At 53.3% G+C, this 24,051-nt stretch overlaps 3 protein-coding genes, 1 long non-coding RNA gene and 1 other non-coding gene across 6 annotated transcripts in view; 3 read left to right on the top strand and 2 right to left on the bottom strand.

The window, feature by feature from the left end:
• Positions 1–24,051, bottom strand: part of LOC102934530 (zinc finger protein OZF) — a 1,287,564-nt gene that overhangs the window by 689,259 nt on the left and 574,254 nt on the right.
• LOC102930400 (zinc finger protein 501) overlaps positions 1–24,051 on the top strand; it is a 1,110,025-nt gene that overhangs the window by 539,603 nt on the left and 546,371 nt on the right. The window lies entirely within an intron of this gene.
• Positions 1–24,051, bottom strand: part of LOC102940718 (zinc finger protein 3) — a 107,592-nt gene that overhangs the window by 41,159 nt on the left and 42,382 nt on the right. The window lies entirely within an intron of this gene.
• Positions 1,572–23,549, top strand: LOC122463970. The gene is made up of 3 exons (XR_006287773.1): positions 1,572–1,605; positions 15,605–15,611; positions 23,393–23,549. It is a non-coding gene; the product is annotated as an uncharacterized LOC122463970 (long non-coding RNA).
• On the top strand, positions 15,707–15,778 carry TRNAG-UCC. Its single transcript has one exon. It is a non-coding gene; the product is annotated as a tRNA-Gly (tRNA).

Genomic DNA, 24,051 nt, shown 5'->3' on the forward strand with positions numbered 1-24,051 from the left:
CCAATAACAGAGACACTGGGGATCCCACAGCAGCCAAAGTGACCATTTGGACAGCTATGGCCTCAGTCTAGGCGGGGTGGGTGTGCCTATGCAAATGAGATCGGCCCCTGAAGTTCTTTTCCACAACTTGCCACACCTCACCACCAGATATCAGGGTGGAGCTCATCCTGACTCTGCTTACACTGTCATCTGCTACCACTGAGAATAGTCTAGAGCCATCCTCTTTGGAACCCCCTTTCAGGTAGTTGAAAGCAGCTATCAAATCCCCCCTCACGCTTCTCTTCTGCAGACTAAACAATCCCAGCTCCCTCAGCCTCTCCTCATAAATCATGTGTTCCAGTCCCCTCATCATTTTTGTTGCCCTCCGCCGGACTCTTTCCAATTTTTCCACATCCTCCTTGTAGTGTGGGGCCCAAAACTGGACACAGTACTCCAGATGAGGCCTCACCAATGTCGACTAGAGGGGAACGATCACGTCCCTCGATCTGCTGGCAATGCCCCTACTTATACATTCCAAAATGCCATTGGCCTTCTTGGCAACAAGGGCACCCTGCTGACTCATATCCAGCTTCTCGTCCACCGTCACCCCTAGGTCCTTTTCTGCAGAACTGCTGCCGAGCCAGTCGGTCCCTAGTCTGTAGCGGTGCCTGGGATTCTTCCATCCTAAGTGTAGGACTCACTCTTCCCTAACACACACACACACACACTCCACCGTGCACACACGCTCACCCAAAACACACTCTGTCTGTCTGTCACACACACTCCTCGCCCCCAACAACTTCTGTGGGCTTCTTGTATTAGGGTTCAGCAATGTCAGTTTGGTCATGTCACCGCGTGCTACTTTAAAAAGTTATTTAAAATGCGTTACTTTTCGGACACACACACAGCAATCATTACAAGGTTCATCGCACGGTGCAAGCAAACAATGCCAGGCTCCGCACATTACAGCACCCCACGTTCCTGTGGCTCGGTGTCAATGGGCTCCTCCAAAGCGTCCCCCAGCTGAATATCCCCCTGTTGGGCTCCTCGTATTGCCTTGTGTTCATAACGCACAGCACAATACTGGACAGCGGAGCGGGATCCAGGCTTTCTGACAGAGATGGATGGGTTGCAGGTTACCGGGGCAGTTGCAAAGCATCTGGCAGTCTCGTAGGATGCCCATGGAAGGATGGGATTGAGAAACCATCATCATGCGACACTCTACCTGCCCCATGAGGCATGGCAAACCCTTCCCAAAGCATCTTGCGGCCAGTTTCACGGTGGGATAGAGACCCACGGCACACTGCTCTCTGGGTCAATGCAAGAGCTGCTCGTGTGGATGCCGACACCAGGAGCATGGTGTGGGCACGCAACAGTGGTTTAATTACAGCAGTGGCTGAATATTGACGCATCTTAAAAAGAACAGGGGGACTTGTGGCCCCTTAGAGACTAACCCATTTATTTGAGCATAAGCTTTCGTGAGCCACAGCTCACTTCCACTGCATGCATCCGATGAAGTGAGCTGTAGCTCACGAAAGCTTATGCTCAAATAAATGGGTTAGTCTCTAAGGGGCCACAAGTCCTCCTTTTTACGGATACAGACTAACACGGCTGCTACTCCGAGACGTAGCTTAAGTCGACTTACCTTTGTAGTGTGGACATAAGCCTTACATCCATCGCCGTAATTAAACCGCTTTTGCATGTCCACACTATGCCCCTTGTGTTGACTGTGCGTGTCCTCAGCAGGCAAGCTTGCCTTGATTTAGCTGTCAGCATGGGGCGGTGTGGGATGGCTTCTGAAAGGCAGCAACAGTCAATGTAAGCAACTCAGTGTCTACAGTGACACTGTCAACCTAACTACATTGACTTACACGCTAGGCCTCTTGCAGAGTTGTTATGCCAATGGGACGGCTCTCTCTCCTATCAGCATAGACCAGTGGTTCTCAACCAGGAGTGCATGTACCCCTGGGGGTACACAGAGGTCTTCTAGGGGTCCATCAACTCATCGAGATATTTGCCTAGTTTTACAACAGGCTACATAAAAAGCACTAGTGAAGTCCGTCCAAACTCAAACGTCATACAATGACGTGCGTATACTTCTCTATATATTATACACTGAACGGAAGTACAATATTTATTATGTATCAGAGGGGTAGCCGTGTTAGTCTGTATCCACAGAAATAACGAGGAGTCCGGTGGCACATAAGAACATAAGAGCGGCCATACTTGGTCAGACCAAAGGTCCATCCAGCCCGGTATCCTGTCTGCCGACAGTGGCCAGTGCCAGGTGCCCCAGAGGGAGTGAACCTAACAGGTAATGATCAGTGATCTCTCTCCTGCTATCCATTGCCACTCTCTGACAAACAGAGGCTAGGGACACCATTCCTTACCCATCCTGGCTAATAGCCATCAATGGACTTAACCTCCATGAATTTATCCAGTTCTCTTTTAAACCCTGTTATGGTCCTAGCCTTTTTTGTACCCTGTTATGGTCTTGGCTTTCACAACATCCTCAGGCAAGGAGTTCCACACGTTGACTGTGCACTGAGTGAAGAAGAACTTCCTTTTATTTGTTTTAAACCTGCTGCCCATTAATTTCAGTTGGTGGCCCCTAGTTCTTATAGTATCGGAACAAGTAAATCACTTTTCCTTATTCACTTTCTCCACATCACTCATGACTTTATAGACCTCCATCATATCCCCCCTTAGTCTCCTCTTTTCCAAGCTGAAAAGTCCTAGACTCTTTAATCTCTCCTTATATGGGGCCCGTTCCAAACCCCTAAATATTTTAGTTGCCCCTCTCTGAACCTTTTCTAATGCCACTATATCTTTTTTGCGATGAGGGGACCCCATCTGTACGCAGTATTCAGGATGTGGGTGTACCATGGATTTATAGACGGGCAATAAGATATTCTCCGTCTTACTCTCTATCCCTTTTCAAATGACTCCTAACATCCCGTTTGCTTTTTTTGACTGCCGCTGCACACTGCATGGACGTCTGTCACACGGGGATGCAACTTGCCAGAGCCCACGGCCTCCCACAGCCCTCTGGCCACTCCTGGCTCACCGGGGCACCGTTTCTGATTTTGGAGCGTGGGGGGCAACTTTAACTGTGATTCCAGGGGCTACTTAGGCACCTGAAAACTCTAGGGTTTTGTTGCAGATAACTACTTAGGAATTAGCTGACAGAAGCACTGTATCTAATTGTTATATAAAGAAAGAACAATCTACACAAACTCCAGTTAAAGCCACATTTTAAATTTCTATGTCAATTTAGAGCAATCAGGAGCTAATACAGCAAGATATTCCCAATCCCAAACCTTGAAGTATCAGTCCTGGAGCTTTAACGCAGATCTCAGAAACACACGTTTGATACTTTGTACACTGTCTTTCGTAGAGATAAATAAAAATAAATAAAATCTGCTTACTTTCTCTAACAAGCACATTATCTCCTCTGTTGTAGTCAATTGTTTTTCACTCCACTAAAAATGCATTTACTTAATTTTAACATATGTGATTAAGGTGTTTTTTTCTCTCTTGTATTAAGAACAGGAATTTATTTGTCTAATTATTCTGGCGTTTATGTTTATCGAACACAACCGTGTACGTGACTCACTGACGTTAAACTCCATCGTTGCTGTTAGTGTATTTGGAGCTGCCTTTGTTTTCACAGGAATTTTAAGTTACTTTACAGCTGTAACTAAAAATACAATTTGAAAATAAGCGACCTTCATCTGCAGAGTGTCTACAGTTATGGGCTTAGCTAATGTTTTTTAAACCAGCACTGTTAAGGGGATACAAGCTAAATTTACACTCTAGGAGGATACTGTTATTTGATTGTACCGTTTTAAATAATGAATGACAAAGCACAACACGGTAATCACAGTAATCACGATAATTACTCCAGCCAGGACAGGTTGGGCATTTTAGCCCTCACCCCTCAAAGCATTAAATTTAAGCATAAGAGAGAAATAAAATGATGAAACGCACAGACCGGTCGAAAAACGAAAATAACAGCCCTGCAATCCTTCGCGAACGTTAAAAGAATCAAAATGACAAGAAGAGAACGTTTGTGCCTTGAGCATTTCGAGAGGAACTACCCAGAATAACAACAACAGCACAAGTGCGTGTTGTGGGGAGAGGGTGTGTGTTGGGGGAGTGAGAGAGAGAGAGAGATGGAGTGTGTGTGTGTGTGTGTGTGTAAGAGAGAGTGAGTGCAGCTTGGCCAGGGGCGGCTCCAAGTCGGGGCAGGAGGCAGGAGCAGGGGGGCCAGACTGGGGGAGCCATGGGGGCCAGACTGGGGGAGCCAGGGGGGCCAGAGCACCATCACTTTTTACTGGCGGTAAGGGTGAGCAAAGAGGGAAAGAGGGTGGAGAGGAGCGAGTGGGGGGGTCTTTGGGGGGAAGAGGAGGTGCGAGGGTGGGGACTTGGGGTGAAGGGGCGGGGCGAGGGTGGGGGCCATGGTTCGGATGCTGGTGGGCCCCCCCCCCCACTTTTAGGGAGCTTCCGTCACTCCCGGGCATTTGCAGCGGTGGTTTCAGGTGGCCGAAGAGCCGCAGGGGGAGGAGGGGGAGGACACCCCTGCTCCGGAGGCGCCCGGCCCTGCTCCTCACTCCCGAGAGCCACCCCCCTGAAAACCCTCCCCGCAAGCGTTCCGCGTGCCCGGCTACCCCTTGATTATTTGATCAAGTCATGGAGGCATAGCCTCCCCCCCCCCCGCCCCCAACACAACCTTAACTCTGCCCCCAACTGCAGAGCTGACAATCGCGCCGGGGAATCGTTCACTCCGGGTGACGCAAAGGGTCACAAACTGCCACGGGAAGCAGAGGAATCACCCAGGCCGGGCGCCTTTCTGGGAGATGATGTCGTCCCACACAAGGCTTTCATCTCAGACCAGCAGGAACCTGCCCCTCCGGGCCTTAAAAATCTCTGAATCTAGGAATTATCCTGGGATGGAGTGCTCCCCTGCACTCAAACCCTGCACACCACTGCGATAATCTGTGTGCAAATTACACCAGGTGAGGGATCGTTTGAGAACTCTTAACAGGCGGGTCAGCGTTCTCGTAATTAAATATATGTAGCAACGTCGTGTGTAAAGTTATGAAATTCCCCCGTACGACGTTAGCCCATGTTCAAAACCCCACAGCCCTGCCCCGGACAGAAGTTGGTAAATAGGTCTGACGCAAAGAAAAGCAATGTGTGTTTGACTTAATTTGCATATAAGCAGTAAACAGGGTCATCCAACAGCAAAAGGGAGAAGGCAGGCAGGCAGGAAAATCTACATTTCAACAGACACAGACGAGAAGAAACAGCATGACCCTTCTTTCACCAGCGGACTTCATGTCCCCTCTCTCTCAGCTGAGAAGAACTTTTACCAAGGGGTCACTCTGAGGAAAATGCCAGTCCGAGGGCGATGGAACGAGGGCTGTCAATCCCACTGAACTCAAGCGATTAACTCAACTCCAAAAAGTTAATCCCAAGTAATCGCAGCGTTACACAATAACACCCTACCAATTTAAATTTATTGTAAATATTTTTGGATGTTTTTCAAATATATCGTTTTGAGTTACAACACAGAATACAAAGCCTGCCCCTCAGCTCTGTGCCCTGTGCAAAGCAGCTTGGCAGAGTTGTGACAAGGAGATGCAGAGAGGTGCCTGGACGCTTGCTGGCCCTCGTCTGCCTCGTGTCACTGCTGAGCGTTGCAGGTTGTGCCCGTGGAGGAGCACAAGGGTGTGGTCTCACCTCGGGCACGGTCAGCCGTCGGGTGGCAGACATGCTCGGGGCTCCAGGGCTCAGCGAGGGGGAGTGAAGGAATGACTCAGAAGGAATCCTTAGGGAGCGGGTGAAGGGCTGGTAACTGTTGTCCGCTGGCGTGTGCGTGTGTCTCTCTCTCCATACGCTGCACCAGCCCCGCACAGATCGCTGGCCCAGCAGAGCCCAGTAGCACTACCCAGAAAGACCACAGGCTCCGTTCAGTGACGAAGGCGCTCGGAGAGGTTCACTGCTGCTGAAGCACGGTACAAGCGCCCCACAGGAGCTACAATTATATTAACACACGCACGCCCGTGACAACGGACCAGCTCAGCAGCAGCCAGACTTTCTGCTGCCCCCTGGGCTGGACAAAGGTGCCCCTCTCCTCTGACGTCTCTTTTACACATTGATACGAACAAGTTACGTGTTACACTCCTGACATGGTTACTTACCAACCCTGCACCTTGCACCTGCTGGTTCGCACAAAACATCCCCTTCTGCCATCTGTCCCCACACCCTTGTCTTACTCGGGGTCGGTGTGTTCCTGACCCATCTCCCAGGAATGCGTCCACATGAATAGCCAGTACCTAATACTACTTAGGAATGCCTGTGTTTTTGCAACGCTAGCCATGCCTTGGCCAAGTTCACGTACCGGACAGCGAACTCATAAGCAAGCACCTGCTTTGTGACGGGGCCTGACTTTGGGTCATAGCACGGGCTTTTGCTGACTTTGATTCAGGCCTCCGGTCTTGCACTAGGCCCAGGGCTCCAAGCTCTCTCGAATACAGGAACAGTTTGCACGTCTGTGGAGGTGTGTGTGGAACAGGCTCCGTGTCAGAGCGAAGGCAGCTTCCGTTCCCCACGTCAGACGCGAGCCCGGGCGTGAGACTTTGTGCTATTCGGCGCCTGGGCTCTGTTCCCAGTGCTGTGGGGCAGGGCAGGGCACAGGGCTGGGGTGTGCGTCCCTGGCATGTTGGGGTGTTGCTGAGACAGAGCAGAGTTAAGGTGGCATTGTGGGGGTGACGTGAACCTTAACTCCTCATTTCCGCCTTCCAAGAACCACGGGGGCGGGAATCCTTACCGAGCGAGGCCACAGTCTCATAGGTCTCCTGCATGACGTCTCTGTAGAGGGCTCTCTGAGCGGGGTCCAGCAGAGCCCACTCTTCCCTGGTGAAATACACGGCCACCGCCTCGAAGGACACCGGCCCCTGAAAGAGCAATAGCCCCCCACTCAGGACCTGCTGCCCCAGTCACAGCCCCACTAGTCACCGGGGAGCAGGGCCAACTCAATGCAAACCCTGGGAGGCTCACAGTCAGCAAAGTCCCACCCCCAGCCTGCTCAGAGCAGCCAGGAGGCATCGGGGTGAGGGGAGAAAGAGAGAGAAAGGGAAAGAGGGGTCTTCACATTTCTCACACTCCTACTAGCCAGAGGCCAACACAGGAGACGGAGCCCCCAGCAACGTCCAAGGACGTTCTCCCCGTAGGAATCCCCGTGGCCAGCAGCTGGAAGGGGGGGAAGGGGGCAGCTCCCCTTATCCTCACTGGTGGGTGCCCCCTTCATAGCAGTCTCTCTGTGAGGGGGTGTCCACCCCACACATGCCCTGTGGGGGTTACCGTGGGCCAGAAGGGGCCAGTTCACCATATGGGCTGCACCTGGAGGCAAGCCAGGGATGATAAAGCCTAACCGCAGCTGGGAGAGGGGCTGGCAAGGAGCCTAAGCCAGGAAGAGGTCTGCGGTCCCTCCCTGGAGGGAGAGGGAGCTGGCCAGGGACAAGTACGAGAGCCAGGGGAAGGGTGAAGCCTGGGGTCCCGGCCGGCACTGGGGGGTCCAACAGGAGACTGCGAAGGGTGAAGGAGCTGGGGGGGAAGAGAGGAAGCTCTGGAGGGAAACCAGGGCTAGACAAGGAGACAGAGAGGCAGGGTAGGAAGGAGCCCAGGGACACAGCACCAGGGTCCGACGCTGAGCAGACCTGGGTTGCTGGTCAGAGGCCCCGGGCTAGAAGCCAGACCAGCAGGATAAGTGGGGTCCCCTAGCAGCCACGGGGACAACCCTGGCCCCCTCCTTTTATCCACCCTGGGTGTTTCCTGCCCTCTCCCACCTCCAGACCAAACTCCCCACAAGTTTCTCCCTCCTGGGGAGTTACTAGGATCCCTACCTGAGCGGGCTCCATGGCCCCTGTTTCCGCTCCCCGTCCCCGGGGAGGCTGGGACCAGCCGGAGCAAGGCATGGCCGGGGCTCGGCAGCCTGGGGGGGGGAAAGGGGGGGCAGTCAGAGCAGGGTTGAGTTCACGTCACAGCACAGTTCCCCCCCAGGGGCTTTTCCCCGCAGACAAACCTTGTAGCTGGGGCCAGGCTGAGAAAACGCTTGGTCCCGTTTTTATTCCCCGGCCCCAGCCCCCTCCCAGCAGCACGAAACTGAGGGAGATTTTGAAACTCTCCCAGTGACACAGACTCCGACCCAAAGGGCAGAAGAGAGCAGAACCGCAGGAGTCCTTTGGGGGGATTCCCCAGGGCCGCCCACACCCCAGCGGGGGGAATAGGGAGAGGAGGGAACTGGCTTCTCCTCTTTCTGCCCCTCACCGTGTTCACCGGGAAGGGAATCTGCCCAGAGATGCTGCAACCAATGTCTCTGGGCAGGTTCGAGTCCTGGGAGTCTCTTTCCCCGTCTCTCCCCTTCCCCCCGTCCCTTCTCCCTCCCGCTCTGGCTGGGAGAGTCTGATCTGTCGGCTCCCTCCGGCTGGACCAGCTCCTGCCGTTGTTAACAGGAGGGGAAATGGGGGGCCGGAGGGGCTGCAGGTGACTGTGCCTGTCCCCAGCCCTTTCCCTGAGGCCTCTCTGAATTATCTGGAGCCTGGCTCAGGAATTGACGTTGGCAGAGCCTGGGGCTGCCCGAGGGGTCTAGGACCAACGGGCAGGGGTGGCAGCAGATTCTTCCCGGTGGGGGGAAATGGGGTGCAAAGGTGAGCGAGACAGAAAATTGGGGGTGGGGGGTCCTGCACTATACATCTTGTGGGCCCACCTTTATTTTCTTAACCATAAGCACTTAAACGTGTGTTTTCTCGATGTTCTGCTCCAAAGGTGAATAAAAAGATATAGAGACAGATGAGTTTTAAACGTAGACTAGCAGGGTTGGCAGGGACCTCAGGAGGTGTCTAGTCCAACCCCCTGCTCAAAGCAGGGCTAATCCCCAACTCCCCCGATCGCTAAATGGCCCCCTCCGGGATTGAACTCACAACCCTGGGTTTAGCAGGCCAATGCTCAAACCACTGAGCTCTCCCTCCCCCAGCTTCAGCTCTGGCACCTCACTGTTGTGACCCTGATTCCCAGAAAATCAACAGGAAAAAACCTAAGGCAATAAATAAATGAACAAACAAATGCGAACTTAGGGGGAAACCTACTGGTTAAATCATAGTAACAGCTAATTACTTAAAATCAGAGAACGTCCCTGGATGCTATTTTAAAATTAGTCGTTTACACATGATCACACCTCCCCATTCTCCGATCGGTGTGCAAGGGAACACCCCACCTCCCCCCGTTGCTCGAGCCGTTCAAGTCGGAGCCGTTTCGGCCGGGGGAGGGCGTCTGAACGGGCCTGCCCGGGTCATGGCTGGCCCGTCTCAAAAGCAGCTGGGGCTGTGACTGGAGGCCGGACCAGACGCTCTCCGGCCTTTGTTCGGCTGCGCCATGTGCATGAAAGTCCTGGATCCTTTGCCATATCTCCAGGTCCCCCCCGGTGTGCGGGTGGGGGGCTGGGGGGGGTCCAGTAGGTTGTACGTACCAGCCCCTATCGCTGCCGGCAGCAGCAGACAATTAAGGGTGCCAGCCCCACACCAGGCCACCCTCACTTCTGCGTCACGTCTGACCTTTGCATTGGGAGTGGTGGCTATGGGGGGGGGGGGGCTGAGGCGAATTTTGGGGAGGGGCTATCCCCCCCCCCAGCCACCCCAGTCAGCTGGAGACGGCCCGCACCTTGGCCAGCGCCGAGGAAGCTTTAGTTAAGGTCACTCCCCAGCACAGACCCTGCTCAGCGCCGGCTCCCCGATCGGCAGCGTCTGAACCAGGAAGCTGAACCCCAATATCCTGAGCGGAGAGAGAGAGAAGCTTTCCCTGCTTAGCAACAACCAGAGCTAATGACTACCCCCCCACACACCCCCGCCGCCCCCAGGGGCAGCTGCTGATCTCATTCACTCCCATGTTAATCCGGAGTCACTCCTTGTCCTTCCTCGCGGTGACTCTGGATTAACACGCGTCTCACTGAGACAAGAAACGTGGCTCGGGAGGGATGAGGCCAGAATCCTTTTCAACAGCTGATTGCAGAGGTGTGTGGGGGGGGGGGACGGGGGTTGAATCCTCTTCCCACCTCCCTTCATCTGGGATAAGAACTCAGGGAAACAGTTTCCCCCCCACAGCCCAAACTTCCCGCAGCCGTGAAGGGGGGAGAGAAGCAAAACCTGGGGGGATTTCCTATCACTGTTTGACAAATAGATAGAAAGTTACCGCCAGCCCCTGCCGGCCACCCACACCGGCAGAGGGAGCCCTGGGGGATGCTTCCTGAACAGTTGAATGCAGGGCACAAAGAAGACCAAATAGTTAAGACATTTCCAGGCCCTGTCACTGGCAGGCAATGGCCACCGATCCACCCCAGAGGTGGCTGCATCTCAGCGCTGGGGGGAAGGAACCGCTCATGGAGGCCATTCGTCGCAGGGTTTGGGGACAGTTCTGGTCATAATCACCGAGACCAAGGCCAGAAAGGACCAGATCATCTGGTCTGGTTTCCTGTATCTCACAGGACTGTAGCTAATAGCTTGAATCTGTAGATGTGACTTGGTAAAAGCTAAGCAGGGTGGCACTCCAGGGGTGTGGATGGACAGGTCCGTATCACAGATGAGTGTGAATTTGGAGACGGGTAAGATAAGGCTGTAAAGATAGTCCTGCCGGCTTAAGGCCTGTAAGATCCGGAGCTTAGCCAGACACGGCCTTAGGCCCAAGATATGTTGACATGATCCATTACCCAAGCAATGACCCTGCCCCCCGTACATTGCAGTGTTACAGGAAAAACGTGTTAATTGCTGACGCTTAGGAAAACCTGCCGCAGCGCACCCGTTAACACCGCAATCACGGTCACGACTATTTTGGGGAATCCTAAAATAGCCACAAGTTACCTTAGTAACTGATTGACGTCAATGTTAACGAGGGTAAGAGGAACTAAAGAATTTGCCTATGGCAAATGGGCACCCCACATTCAGTGGGGTGCGGAAATACAGATAAGGAAAAGGGGGTGATGCCCTTACACATATGTATCAGCCTTGGTGGGCGTAAACACCCAGCTTGTGCGTGGCGGGGGGGGTGGTGGTGGAGGACACGTCGGGGAACGTCCAACAGACGACCACCTGACGATCCCCTTACCCATTCCAGCGTTCCCCAAGGGGACGTGAGTGGGAGCCTATCGATGCTGGACGTTACGTACTTTCCCTCCGTCTTCTGTTACGTTCCTATGCTTTGGCCTTTCTTTATCTGCTCGGGGAAGTGACAAACAAACAGACGCGGGGTAACCTGTGATTGTACCCCTCTAAGAGTGGTTCCTCGTGTCCCTCCAGCTAGTGATATGCACAGCAGTGGTTTTCACCCTGCCCCAATGGGGAGGCCAAATCCTTATCGCAAATCACTGCTGTTTGAAATGCCAGTTCGTTATTCCCGTCAATCAAACGAGGCCACACAACCAACACCGCCCAGCACCCGCACATTAAACCCAACAGCCAAAAATTAGACCCAAGGGCAACAGCCCGAGGGAGACGAGACGATTCTCTGCCCCCCAGGCCTGGGGCACCGGCAGGGGCAGGGAAAGAGTTAAGTGAGAGAGATGCAGACAGACAATCCTGGCAAGTTACCCGGACCCCACGCTGCAGACCCAGGGGACCTCCCCCCTCCACCAAGGTGCCAATCTCACCTGGGGGGAAATGTCTTCCCGACCCCACAGATGGCAAACCATTTACACCCAGAGCACGTGAGCAAGCACCAGCCAGCCTGAGAGAGAGAAAGCTCGGAGCCACGGCAGGGCACTGGCCCTCCCTGTCCAGTGTCCCGTCTCCAGCCATGGCCGAATCGGACGCTTCAGTGGAAAGAGATGAAAAATAAACCCCGCACAGCGTGCGTGTTCCTGACCCCGCAGCTGGCCGATAAAGCTCTGAAAGCGGGAGCTTTTAGGGACACCAGACATGAACTGGAAGGGAGCCGGGGGGCTACCGAGCCCTGCCCCCACGGTCACAAGCAATTCCAATCACGCGTCACCCTCGGAAATGGGTCCAAATCTCTCTTAAAACAAACTGAGTTGTTTGCCCACGGAGGGGAGTGAACCCTCATCCCATGGCATCTGGGGGAAAGGGTCCCGCCGACTTTCCCGTTAGCCGCTAGGAGACACCGTTCCCCTTAACACGGGGCAGCCCCTAGCTTTGGTGTGTAGTAAATATGGGGCCAGCCACTTTCATCAGTAAACATCTTAGCTGAGACAGAGGGGAAACAATGATTCTCAAATGAGGGGAAAGGTGATTATGGGGGAATTTATCCCCCTGGCAATTTCCAATATAGAGAATGACTCAGGGCAATCAAAGGAAAAGTTATGGCAATTAAACAGGGGGACACACGCCCAGACATGAAGGGGACTTTTAACGGATATTTCATATTTACATAGCAAAAAGCAAAATCCGAGATTTGGTATTCATGTCCAGTCCTGGCAGAGCAGGGTGGAAATCGGAGGTGTTTGGGCTCAGTGGTCACATATTTGAAAGGAAAGCTAAAAAACGCCAGGGGTTTTAGATAAGACAAAAACACCACGATCGGAGGGAAATTCAGTCATTAGAGGGGAAAGGATTGTATCGGATTGTACAATAAACCACCGGAAAGTAACGGTCCCCCGCCCATCACCTCCGCCGTTAACGAGGGAAGCAGGGAGCCCTTTGTGAAGGTGTTTTAAGAAGGCCGGGGGTGGGGAGGGGGGGTATAGGCCCCCTGGCAGTGGGGAGGGGGCAGCAGGATGGGAGGGGCAGGGGACAGGCAGCTGGTGGCTGTGGGGAGCTGCACTGGGCAGATGGGGGGCAGCCCCTGGGCCTGGTTACTCCACTGAGAACAGTGGCTTCTCCCTTCCCCTCCTGCGTCCCTCCCAGGCCCTGTTGCTGGCGGAGACCGGCCGCCCCGTCCCACCCCAGAGCCAGCCGCGTCTCCAGGCTCCCTTAAGCTGCTCCCACTAACCCCCTTCCAGTTCGGGGGAATGACTCGGGGCGACGATTTCCCACCCGAACAAGGACGATTGGCTGCAGATCAAATGGGTGGGGAAATAGCTCACAACCGAGACTTTAAACTGTGACCTTTGGGAATTAGAAAATGGGGCAAAATCGGGGGACGATAGAGACAGGGACAATCATTGGAGAGAAAGGGGGGGGCGGGATCTACATGGATTTTATCCCCATATTTTATAATTGGAGGGGAAAGGGGAAGAATTCAGGGGAAATGAATCAGTCTTTGAGACTGAAGTGACAAAACCAGAGAGAAACCCCCCTCCCACCCCATCTCCAGCCTGCCCAGAGCCAGGTCCATTCCCCCCCCCCCCCCCGTTCACACGGTCTGTCCCCTCCCTCCATCTCTGGCTCATTTCTCATCCCTCCCTTCCCGGGCCCTGCACCCCCAGACACACGAAGGGGAACCCCACTGGGGCCCGGTCTCTTGCCCCATCTGACCCCCCCCCCCGTGCCTCTGGGGCAGCCCCTGGCTGGAGCCGGGGGCGGGGGGGACAGCGGGGTCACTGGTGTGAACGCAGCTCGGGGCCCGCTCCAGGTGCGGGAACAACCCGGGGGCCGGTTCCCAGGGGCGGGGGGACCTGGGCCCCCTTGTGCAGAGGCGTCTCCCCCCCCCAGCCCTTGGTTAATTACCTGCAGGCTCCGGCCCGGGGCTACCCAGGGGGCTGGTCCCAGCTGGGGAACGTCCCCCCAGCCGGGCATGGAGGGGTTAATGACGCCCCCCCCAGCACAGACCCCATGGGGGGAGCAGCGCCTTGTATTGCCCAGCCCGGAGCTGCCGCAGGATTTTCCTGCCTCCGCCCCCAGCTGCTCCAGCCCCTTCCCGGGTCTCCTGCAGACACCCGCCCGGGCGGCCACGTTTGCAAACAGCCGGGGGGGCGGGGGGGGGGTTATTTCCCCTCTCAGAGGACAGTGCATCTTAGCACCCGCTTCCCAGGGCTGGGTCCTGAAAGGCCCCAGGGCACCCCAATGCCCGGACACTGGCTGTCCCTTCCTGTCCGCCGGATCACCCCAAACCCCCGGGTCACACACTGGGGTGGCCCCTTTTGTGGGGTGAGGTGTCTGCATGAAGTCTCCCAGCCGGTCACACACCTGCCCCCCCGCAGCCCGCTGCTGAGGTTCCCTGCCCCCCCCGGGCACTAAGATACTTTGACGCCCTCTGTTCACTTTGTAAAATGTCGTTTGCAGGACTCTCGGCACCTCACCCTTGAGCCTTGGCCAGCGCCCTGCCGCGGGGTGTCGCTGGGCTGTCTACACTTGTATTGGACTAGCAAAGACTCGTGAGAAAATAGCGGCTCGAAGTTTTGGCCGTGACCTCTGTGTTTCTAATAGAGCACGTCCTGGCTTCTCATTGTGATTTTTGAATTCGGAATTTTTCATTCTACATTTTAATTCTTATTTTTATGGCACACGTCCAGTCTGTTGGATCATGTCACTTCCCCTCTGACTCATTTCCTGGCCTGGTGTCAAAATTTCATTTGCATTTGATGCACCAATGCGGGTTGCCTCTCCCGGCTGTTACTTTGCCTTTCAATCCAGCCCTTCCTGCTTTTCCACGTCGCTGCTTGTGTGTGGGACTTGGTTCCCAAATATTCACTGAGGCCCGTGTATGATCTCCTATTAAATCCTTCTCAAAGGCAAAAATACACGGTGATTTCTACTGAGCAGAAGATCGGCCGTACTGCGTCAGACCAAGGGCCCAGCTAGCCCAGTGTCCTGGCTTCCAAGAGTGGCCAGGGCCAGGTGCTTCGGAGGGAATGAACATAACAGGGAATCATCAAATGATCCATCCCCTGGGATCCACTCCCCAGCTTCTGGGAGTCAGAGCTTAGGGACACCCCGATCTCGGGATTGCATCCCGGATCATCCTGGCTCATTACCATTGATGGACCGATCCTTAGAACTTATTTAATTCTTTTTTGAACCCAGTTATAGTTTTGGCCTTCACAGCCTAATGGACACACATCTACCATCGCAAGATTGCGTGGTGACCACAAGAGTTCAAAACTCATGAATTCAAAACGCACCCTCAAGTCATGAAATTAAAGAAAGAAAGAAAGAAAGAAAGAAAGAAAGAAAGAAATGATACTGGGCTCTTTTTAGGTGCCTTTTTGCTCCCAAGCCTTTAGGGTGCAGGAGGCCCAGATCCTCAAAAATAGGAACCTCATCCCCTGAGTGAATCTTGGCCTAGCCTCGTACCCGTCACGGAGCAGCTGCAGATGGCGACGCTCCGGTTGTGGGCCCGAGCAACAAGCACCCGCTGGTGGGATCGCAGGTTTGGGTTGAGGACCAGGGGCTGCAGAGGTTTTGGATGCACAAGGCCACATTCCTGGCTCTGTGTGCCGAGTTCGCCCCAGGCCTCCCGCGCAGGGACACCGAAATGAGGCCGGCACTGACAGTGGAGAAGGGAGCGTCGATCGCGCTTCTCCTTTAAAGGGCGCTGTCTCCGCTAAGGTTTGTCATTCTGGTGATTTATCTTCGTTTCCCTTCTCCCCGGGGAGGGGCGGGTGACCCCTCGCCCAGGGACGCAGCAGCTCCCTCCCCATCTGTCAGCCACTCTGGGAACCTGTCTCTGCTCAGAGCTGACAGGTTGCCTCCTTCCCATCCATCCTGCTCCTTAGCTGTGCAGGAGTGAGTCCTTTCCCTTGCACAAGTGGCCCCTAGGAGGATGCTTCTCCCCAGCGGCATTGGTGGTATAGTGGTGAGCATAGCTGCCTTCCAAGCAGTTGCCCCGGGTCCGATTCCCGGCCAACGCAGCGGTGTACTTTTCCCCTTGTCTGGAACTGGTTTAATTTCAGCCATGTCGTGTGATAGTCCCATTCTCAACACAATTATCAGAGAATTTACGTCCTAAATTCCAGCAGCTGATTAAAGACACGGGGTGTGGGGGATGCAGGGAACCGGACTAGAGAGGGAGCCGTAGGAATGGTTCTTGCGTCCAGAGCCCTGCGCGGATACAACCGCATCCCGTCCGCAAACATTGTCCACAGATTTGCAACGCTGCGCGAACAGCTCCACCATGCGCCCGTGACGCAGGGCCGTGCCTGACCACCCGCCGTCCTCCACTTCCCCCCGAGACTTCCTGCCCCACCGCCCCAGAGAGCCGCGGATTTACAGGGCTCTGCAGAAACCGTGGGGACCTGCATCTGGGTCTCCTTGTCCTAATTCCAGCGGGCGGAGGGGTTTGCATCCTGCCCGTGCACGATGGGGGGAAAGCGGAAACATAAAGTTTTGTGTCCGTTTCTGGTGCTGCAGATTCTCTTGCGTTAGAAAAATAAGGATGTGAACAAAAGGGAGAGGGAAGTAAAGGAAAAATAAACCAAACCCTGTAATACAATTAGGTAAGCAGAGGATCATGGTTGAGTCAAGCACTTCAACATAATAATAATCAATAACTGAAAGGGCGGAGAGAAGAGCTCAGGGATGTTGAGATCCCACTGATATTTGAGCTCAGATTGCTAGAGTTAAATTTCAGACCGTTACGCTGTAGCCTATGGGGCTAGTTCAGTCTTTATTATATTCCACCAGAACAGGGGGCCCCTCAGGCCTGTATCCCGTAAGACATTAGCTTCAGCAAGTGAGCGTAAGTATGCTAGGCCTGTGATCCTTGGCATAGATACATGGCCTGATGGTTACCCTTAGACTCTGGGGAGCTAGGAACAGCTTTCTCAATAGCAGGAGTTGGGAACTAACCGTACCGGGCAGCAACACTGAAGTGACACTGGCTCGGATATTTGACGATAGAATCGTTGGCAGATCTCAAACCACCAACTTGCCGGAGCAATAGGTGGTGTGGGTGATAATGAGTTAAATGGCATTAATATGTATTAATATTCGGTGCACCCCGGTGTTACGAGGGTGAGGAAGTTAGATTTGGACGTGGAAGGCTGGGCACGAGAATGAATATTCATGGCAGGGTTCAGGTCCTATAACAGGGCAAACCACCGTGTTGAAGGCCTTTGCTTTGCATCCTCCATCCCTTCAGCTCTGTTGTTATCTACCATCAATCTTGGGCACTGAGGAACCTGGACCGGTGGACTCACTGGGCAGGCCAGAGACAGGGCTGGTCCTCTGTCTCTCACCACCAGGTCCTCAAGGAAGGGTGTGAGTACGTAAGTCCAAGTTCACATGCAAAGAATGACACTCCCGATATCCCCAATCCTGGATGCTTGCTGTCTGGGCCTGGGGTTTGGAGCTTTTCTGTCTCTTTTACTGATTCGAATAAACATCACGATGGCTTTGCTTTGCCCTCAGTGTGAGCATCCTCGCCGTAGCCCTGGAGGTTCCCAACAAGATCGCAAGCACATTGGTTTTAGTTCTGTGTCACCTGAGTCTGGGGCAAGAACCCGACTACCCTCAGCTCATCAGTCAGGATCAACGGGCACTCAAAATGCAAATGGGTCAGGCATCAACGCCATAGGAAACCTGCTACTGCCCTTCTCGCTGAACACCTGTGATGAGCAGGATGGAGCTGGGACAACCTCTTCGTTCAGCCACTGAGTGTCTCTTTGGGCTCCCGGTTTCTTTCTCTCCCCTCCCCTTGTATTTCTCTCCTTCACTCTCTCTGCCATTCCCCTCCTGCTCTCTCTCCCCCTGCACTTTCTCAGGAACTTGCCCCACAGCATTTAGGAAAAGTCAGAGATTCTATAATCTGCACAAGTCAGAGGGGATGTGACCCAGTTCATCACCACTCAGCTGGAGAACATGAGAGTTTATGGGAAACTAAATTCACAAAATGCACACTCAACCTGTGGAACTCCTTGCTGGTGGATGTTGTGAAGGCCAAAACTATAACTGGGTTCAGAAAACAACTAGGTAATTTCATACGGAATAGGTCCATCAATGGCTGTCAGGGATGCAACCCCATGCTCTGAGTGGCTTAAGCCTCTAGCTGCCAGAAGCTGGGAGTGGATGACAAGGGAAATGGTTTTGTCCGGGTATGTTACTGGCCACAGCAATAAAGTGAGTGGATCCAAATCCCTTTTCAGAGCCCAGGAACACAGAGGAATCACGGGGCTTTTCGTTCCTTAGCTTCTGGTGCCAGCGAGTGGCCGTTTTCTTTCATTCATTTCTGTTTAAAGCTTTAGCATCTTGCAAAGACGTGTTATCTCCCTGGGAGATACCCGCAAACAAAACCAAACCCAACAGAAAAAAAAGATCAAGATTGAAATGTTCTCCAGGTTCCTTGGTCAATCCCTCAACCCCCAGTAGATGCTGATTCCTTCAGCCCCAGCTGGGCAGGGCGTGAAGCCCTTTCATTCTTCGTTGCCTAGTTCCCCTAACTCTGAGGGACTTCAGCTCCCCTATGTCTCCGGGGACCCTCCGCACCTCTCCCGACCCAGCTCCTCCGTATCCCTGGGGCTTTCTCCCAGCAGAGGGACATTGCAGGGGACAGGGTCCCCGTTTGCCTTTGCTCTCTGTCTAGCCCAGCCCAGGGTGCCTAGACCTGGGGTGTCTGAGCGCCGTGGCCCTGCATGGAGCTGCCATTCACCTGCCCCTCCCTGGGTCTCAGCTTTCGTTTACTCCAGCATTTTTTCTCTCCATCAGCAGCAGCATCCCAAACCCGTTGCACCTGCCTCCTGTCCCCTCAAGGGAGCGTGAAAATCACCTGCAGCTCGGCTCTCGAAGCATTCAGTCCCTCCAGGACGCAGGGGTTCCCTCCTTCTCCATCGTCATCCACCCTCATCCCAAGAGGCACAGGGCAGGGGAATCTCCATAGAGCCAAGGGGATTTAGGAGCTCAGCCCCCACCAACTTTCCATGAGACTGGCACGTCCCTCCTGCCGTGAACAGGAATTGAACTTGTGCAGGGAAACCCCACTAGATATTGAGTGCAATGCGGTAACGAGCAGATCATCGCAGCTGGGCCGGACAAAAGACACTGAGGATTAAACCCAGGGCCGAATGCAGGGGAAACACCCACCCTACCACGGAGCTAGGCAGCCCTCCCGGTAGGTTACACCCCGAAAAGCACCCCATGCGCTTTCCCCATCCCAGCATCTCAACCCCCTTCCCCAGCCTGGGCAGTGCTTTAATGCCACTCATGCTGCACGGGCCACGGCAAAGCGAGAGGCCCCTCCTGATTTTTTCGCAACCCCGGGTGACCCCGGGTGACGCTTTATTGTGCAGATTAGAAACGGCAGCCCACTCCCCAGCACAGGATTCAAAGCAGCGCGGGAAGCCCTCTTTGCAGTCTAAGGACTCACGTCATCATTCAGCCACGTACAGACAACCCGCCGAAGCCAGCTGCCAGGGGCGTCACCCACATTCACAGGCGAGGCTCCCCCGGTTACACCGCTGGGTTGCTCCCAGCCTGGTTTGTCTGGGTTCTTATTTCATCTCCACCTGTTGTTTAGAGCAATGAGTGAGGCATTTTTCAAAGGTTTCAGAGGAGCAGCCGTGTTAGTCTGTATCCACAAAAAGAAAAGGAGGACTTGTGGTACCTTAGAGACTAACCAATTTATTTGAGCATGAGCTTTCATGAACTACAGCATTGCATCCGATGACATGAGCTGTGGCTCACGAAAGCTTATGCTCAAATAAATTGGTTAGTCTCTAAGGTGCCACAAGTCCTCCTTTTCTTTTTGCATTTTTCAAAGGCTAAACAACCCCCGAAACCTGCTTTGATCAAGCCAAATCAGAGCTTGTCTACACTGCGAAGTTGTCAACAACACTTTTGTCTTTCACGGGTGCTTTATAAAGCCCCCCCCAGCGCGAAAGACAAAAGTTTTGCCGACGCGAGTGGCAGTGTGAACACAGCGTTGCCGGCAGGAGCGCTCTCCTGCCCACACAGCTAACGCCGCTCGCGGGGCTGGACGTGTGTGTCCACGCAGCCTTGCAGCTGAAAGCTGCATGGTGCAGGCAAAGCCCGCAGTTACCGTCACCTGATTTTTGCCCGTCCTAGTAAGATTAGAGACTTTCGTAGCTTTCGGAAAGATTAAACTTGGGGACTTCAAGCTCTGTGTCTGTGGTGGCTGTTTTCCTCTCACCCTTCCTAGCACACCCCGAAACACTCACCGGGATCTAAGGGGGGAGATTAGACCCGGGTCCGGCACAGGGGTCGCGGATGGTCAGACACTAAACCACAGCAACAATCACATGGATGCTCCATCGTCAGCAGGATTCAAACCTGTGTCGAATGGATTTTTTAACAGGGAGGCTTGACCACTTGGCCACAAGCAGCCCTGACACCCAGTTTTCTCACCACGCAGCAGATGTGGGTTTTGGGGAAGTTACTTCTAGCCATTGGTCTCAGAGTCGCAGCCGTGTTAGTCGGTACCCGCAAAAAGAACAGGAGGACTTGTGGCACCTTAGAGACTAACACATTTATCTGAGCATCAGCTTGCGTGAGCTACAGCTCACTTCCTCGGATGGCATGCAGTGGAAATGAATTATGCTCAAATAAATTGGCTAGTCTCTAAGGTGCCACAAGGACTCCTTTTCTTTCTAGCCATTGATATTCCCAGCTGCCTTGCAGCATCACTCTGTCTATTAGTGGCATTGGTCCTGCTTTGAGCAGGGGGTTGGAGTAGATACCTCCTGAGGTCTCCTCCACCCCTGATCGTCTAGGATTCTATGAAGAATAAGAATTCTTGGCGGGCAAAGTTCCCTTCTGTCCGGAGCATGACCAGACGGTGTTGGGGGTTAGTGATGTTGCCGTAGATAGTTGTCAATTCTCCAACTTGGGCGTTCAGACAGTCCCTTTCCCAGCCATATCTCCAGCACATCAGGGATGTCAAATGCAAGGGCCAGGCTTTCCTTTGGAACTGGGATTGCCACCCTGGAGTAAAGTCACCCTCTTCTTTCATCCCATATGTTCCATGAAATAACAGCAGCAAAAGAAAGAAAGAAAGAAAGAAAGAAAGAAAGAACATCATGATTCCACTTTGAGGGCAGAAGGTAGCCATGTCCCATCTGTTATTTGCATTGTAGGAGAGAAATTTTCAGTGGAATTTAATGCCCTTGGTCAGAGAAGTGACACAGAGAGATTTTTGCTGTTCGGTGACTTGTGCAAAGAAAATTGTTTCTGTCTGAACCTGAGGAGGAGGGAAATGAAAGAGCCACATGATGGCACCATAAGCTAAGGAATGAGCGTAAAGGCCTCAGAACGGCTCCCTGGGGAACTGAATTACTCCATTCACCTGGGACTAAAGAGACACTGGGTTCTTCCAAGGAGACACTGGGAAATCGTGACATTGAGTCAGACCTGGAGGGGGCGGGGGGAAATCCGGCTTCTTTCTCTCTCTGCAACAAAGGGACCTTGATTCCCAGGAAGGGAGAAAAGGCCTGGAGCTGCGGTGAGTGGCATGCTGGGGTCCCCTGGGTAGGGTGATCACACCTCAGGGTTTTCTGGACATTGCCTCTCTCTTGAGCCCCTGTCCGGGTGGATTTTTCAAAGAAGAGCCGATGTCTGGATTGCCACGAAGGAGATGCTGCAGCTCCGAAAGAGCCCTGGTTGGTCCAGGTCCCGATGGGCCTCCCCCTGCATCCGCAGCTGATCGGTCCATTCCCCTGCACCTGCAGCTGCCAGGGCCCTGCTCCTAGCCCTGTGGAGGGGGGGTCCTGCAGGGGGTCACTGACTAGGGGCTGTCACGGCATCCTCTGCTTGCTTGTGATACCGCCGGCAGCCCCAGCGCCCTGACCTGCCTCCCGGCCGTGGATCGCCCTCTTTGCTCTTAAGTGTGATCAGGGGGAAAGAATCATTTATTTGCTGTTCTCAGGTTTGTATTTTTCTTGTGTCAGGCTTTTTTTGAAAAAGCTCTATCTAGTTAATGGCACGTTTGGTTAATGGCTCAGCTGGCTCGCTGGCGGGTGAGTCTGGAGGAGGAAGAGTTTGCCTAGATTCCAACTGAAGACGTCTCCAAGCAAGGGGAAACTGGGAGGGAAGAGGTTGCTTTTGGCTCGGCAGACTGTAGAGATTGGGTGATGAAAGACTCCAGCTGAGAGTCGCGGGACCTCTGCCTCAGGTGTGGGGGAACTCTGAGTTTCTTCTTGCCGTGTCCCTGTGGGGACTGGCCTGTTTCGATGGGCGTTTTCTGTATAACGGTGACGATAACGTAGGTGGATTATAAAGTAGCCATGTGCTGTCGTAGAAATTACATTGCAGTTATTTATTATTCATGTTTCTTTATTGTAAGTTTTTATAAAGCTGGCACTTAAGAATTAAGTTTTGCTCTTTTGGGGACTTGAATGTGGGGAGGTTGGCTCCGTGCAATCCTGGCTGAAAACCCTTAGAGACTCAATTCTGGGTCTCGCGGTGTTTTTCTATGGCTATGACATAAACTCTAGCTCACCCAGAGGTGACACTGGCTCAGAGCTGATCAGCAGGAGGGTCTGAGTTAGTGTCAAAATCACGGCTTTCCAGTCAGGGACTCATGCCCCCGTCCCGCACGTGGCAGGTGGGGACAGTCACTGCTATATCCAGGAGGTAGGAACTGGCAGCTGCCCCTGCATGGGGATGTCGGGGTACAGCCTGGCAGCTTCTCGGCAGATGAGCCAGAGAAAAGACCCAGGGAAAAATTCCTTCCCGACCCCAAATCTGATGATCAGTGAGACCCTGAGCCTGTGGGCAAGACCCACCAGCCAGACGCTTGGGAAAGAAGTCTCTGTAGTAACTCAGAGCCCTCCCCACCCAGTGTCCCATCCACGGCCATTGGGGATATTTGCTGTTAGCCACCGCAGATCAGTCACATGCCATTGTAGGCCACCCCATCCTACCATCCCCTCTATCAACTCGTCCAGCTCAGCCTTGAACCCAGTTAGGTTTTTTGCCCCCACTGCTCCCCTTGCAAGGCTAGAAGGAACTTCCCTCCTCCAATGGTTAGAAACCTTCATCTAATTTCAAGGCTAAACCTGTCGATGGCCCAGTTTACGTCCATGTGTTCTCGTGTCCACACTGGTGCTTAACTTTTGTTTATGTCGTTATTATTGTAGCATTAAAAGAATCAGCAGTGGCAAAAACAGATCCAAAACTTTATCATTCTGTTTCCCCCCCAGCCTGCGGGAGCATAGTACAAACACCTCACACAGCAGGAATGATAACGCTGTGTCGTAGGAAGAGAGCGTGTAGACACAAGCCCTTGTATCAGAGGCCTGAAGCCTGGACTAAAGTAGTGGTCAAAGCTTTACTGATATAAAGCAAAAAGAAGCTGTGAGCAAAAGGCAGGACCTGCTCACAGACTCGGGCAAGAACAGGGCTGATATTGCAAAAATTCACGTCCCTAAGAAGCGCTGGGCACAGAGCGCTCACGCAAACACATCCCGATATCAAGTGGTACCAGAACACCCCGATGTCAACGATGGTACGAAAACGTGCCGCGAGGGTAACAGGAACACACTGACCCCTCCTCCAAGATAAGGTCAGGGTGACAGTACGTAATAGAGATGTGTTGATTGAACCAAAGTGTACAAGGTGATGGGTGATAACTAGCCACGTCAGGGGGCACTAACTAACTATGTCAGAGGGGCAGTACGTAACTTGTGTGTGTCGGGGTATAAAGGTGGATCTCAGAGGGAGTGTCTTTGTCTAGACCAGGGAGGAACGGAAAGTCCTGCCATTCACTGAGCTAGTCCATTGTTACGGGCGTACATGTGTTAGTGGTCCGGTAGGGTCTGCGGGATACTAGTACTGTGCTTTGTTGACAATAAACATGGCCTGGTGCCTTCGTTCCTTAATGGATCTTGTGGTCATTGGGCGGTTTGCTTGAGGTCTGCTATGCTGGCTGTCTGCGCAGAGATGGGGCAGGATACAGGGGGAACACAAAGAGAACACACACACACACAGCCGAACATCTAATTAAACGGGGGACCCCGACGTGACATCTACCCACACGCTGAAGGACAAGGAGATACAGACGCATGTTCCCACAGTTTCTGACTTTCTCATATTTAAAAATTTTATTAAAGCTAATGTTAAAGAAATGATCTAATGCAAAGATTGAAAGATGAGTATCTGTACAGCTGGGTATAGCGCTTAGATTATCCGCAAATACAAAGTTAGTTTTTAAAAGTCGGATGATACATAGAGTACA

The sequence above is a fragment of the Chelonia mydas genome, chromosome 28, assembly GCF_015237465.2.
Source record: "Chelonia mydas isolate rCheMyd1 chromosome 28, rCheMyd1.pri.v2, whole genome shotgun sequence".
Taxonomy (NCBI): Eukaryota; Metazoa; Chordata; order Testudines; family Cheloniidae; genus Chelonia; species Chelonia mydas.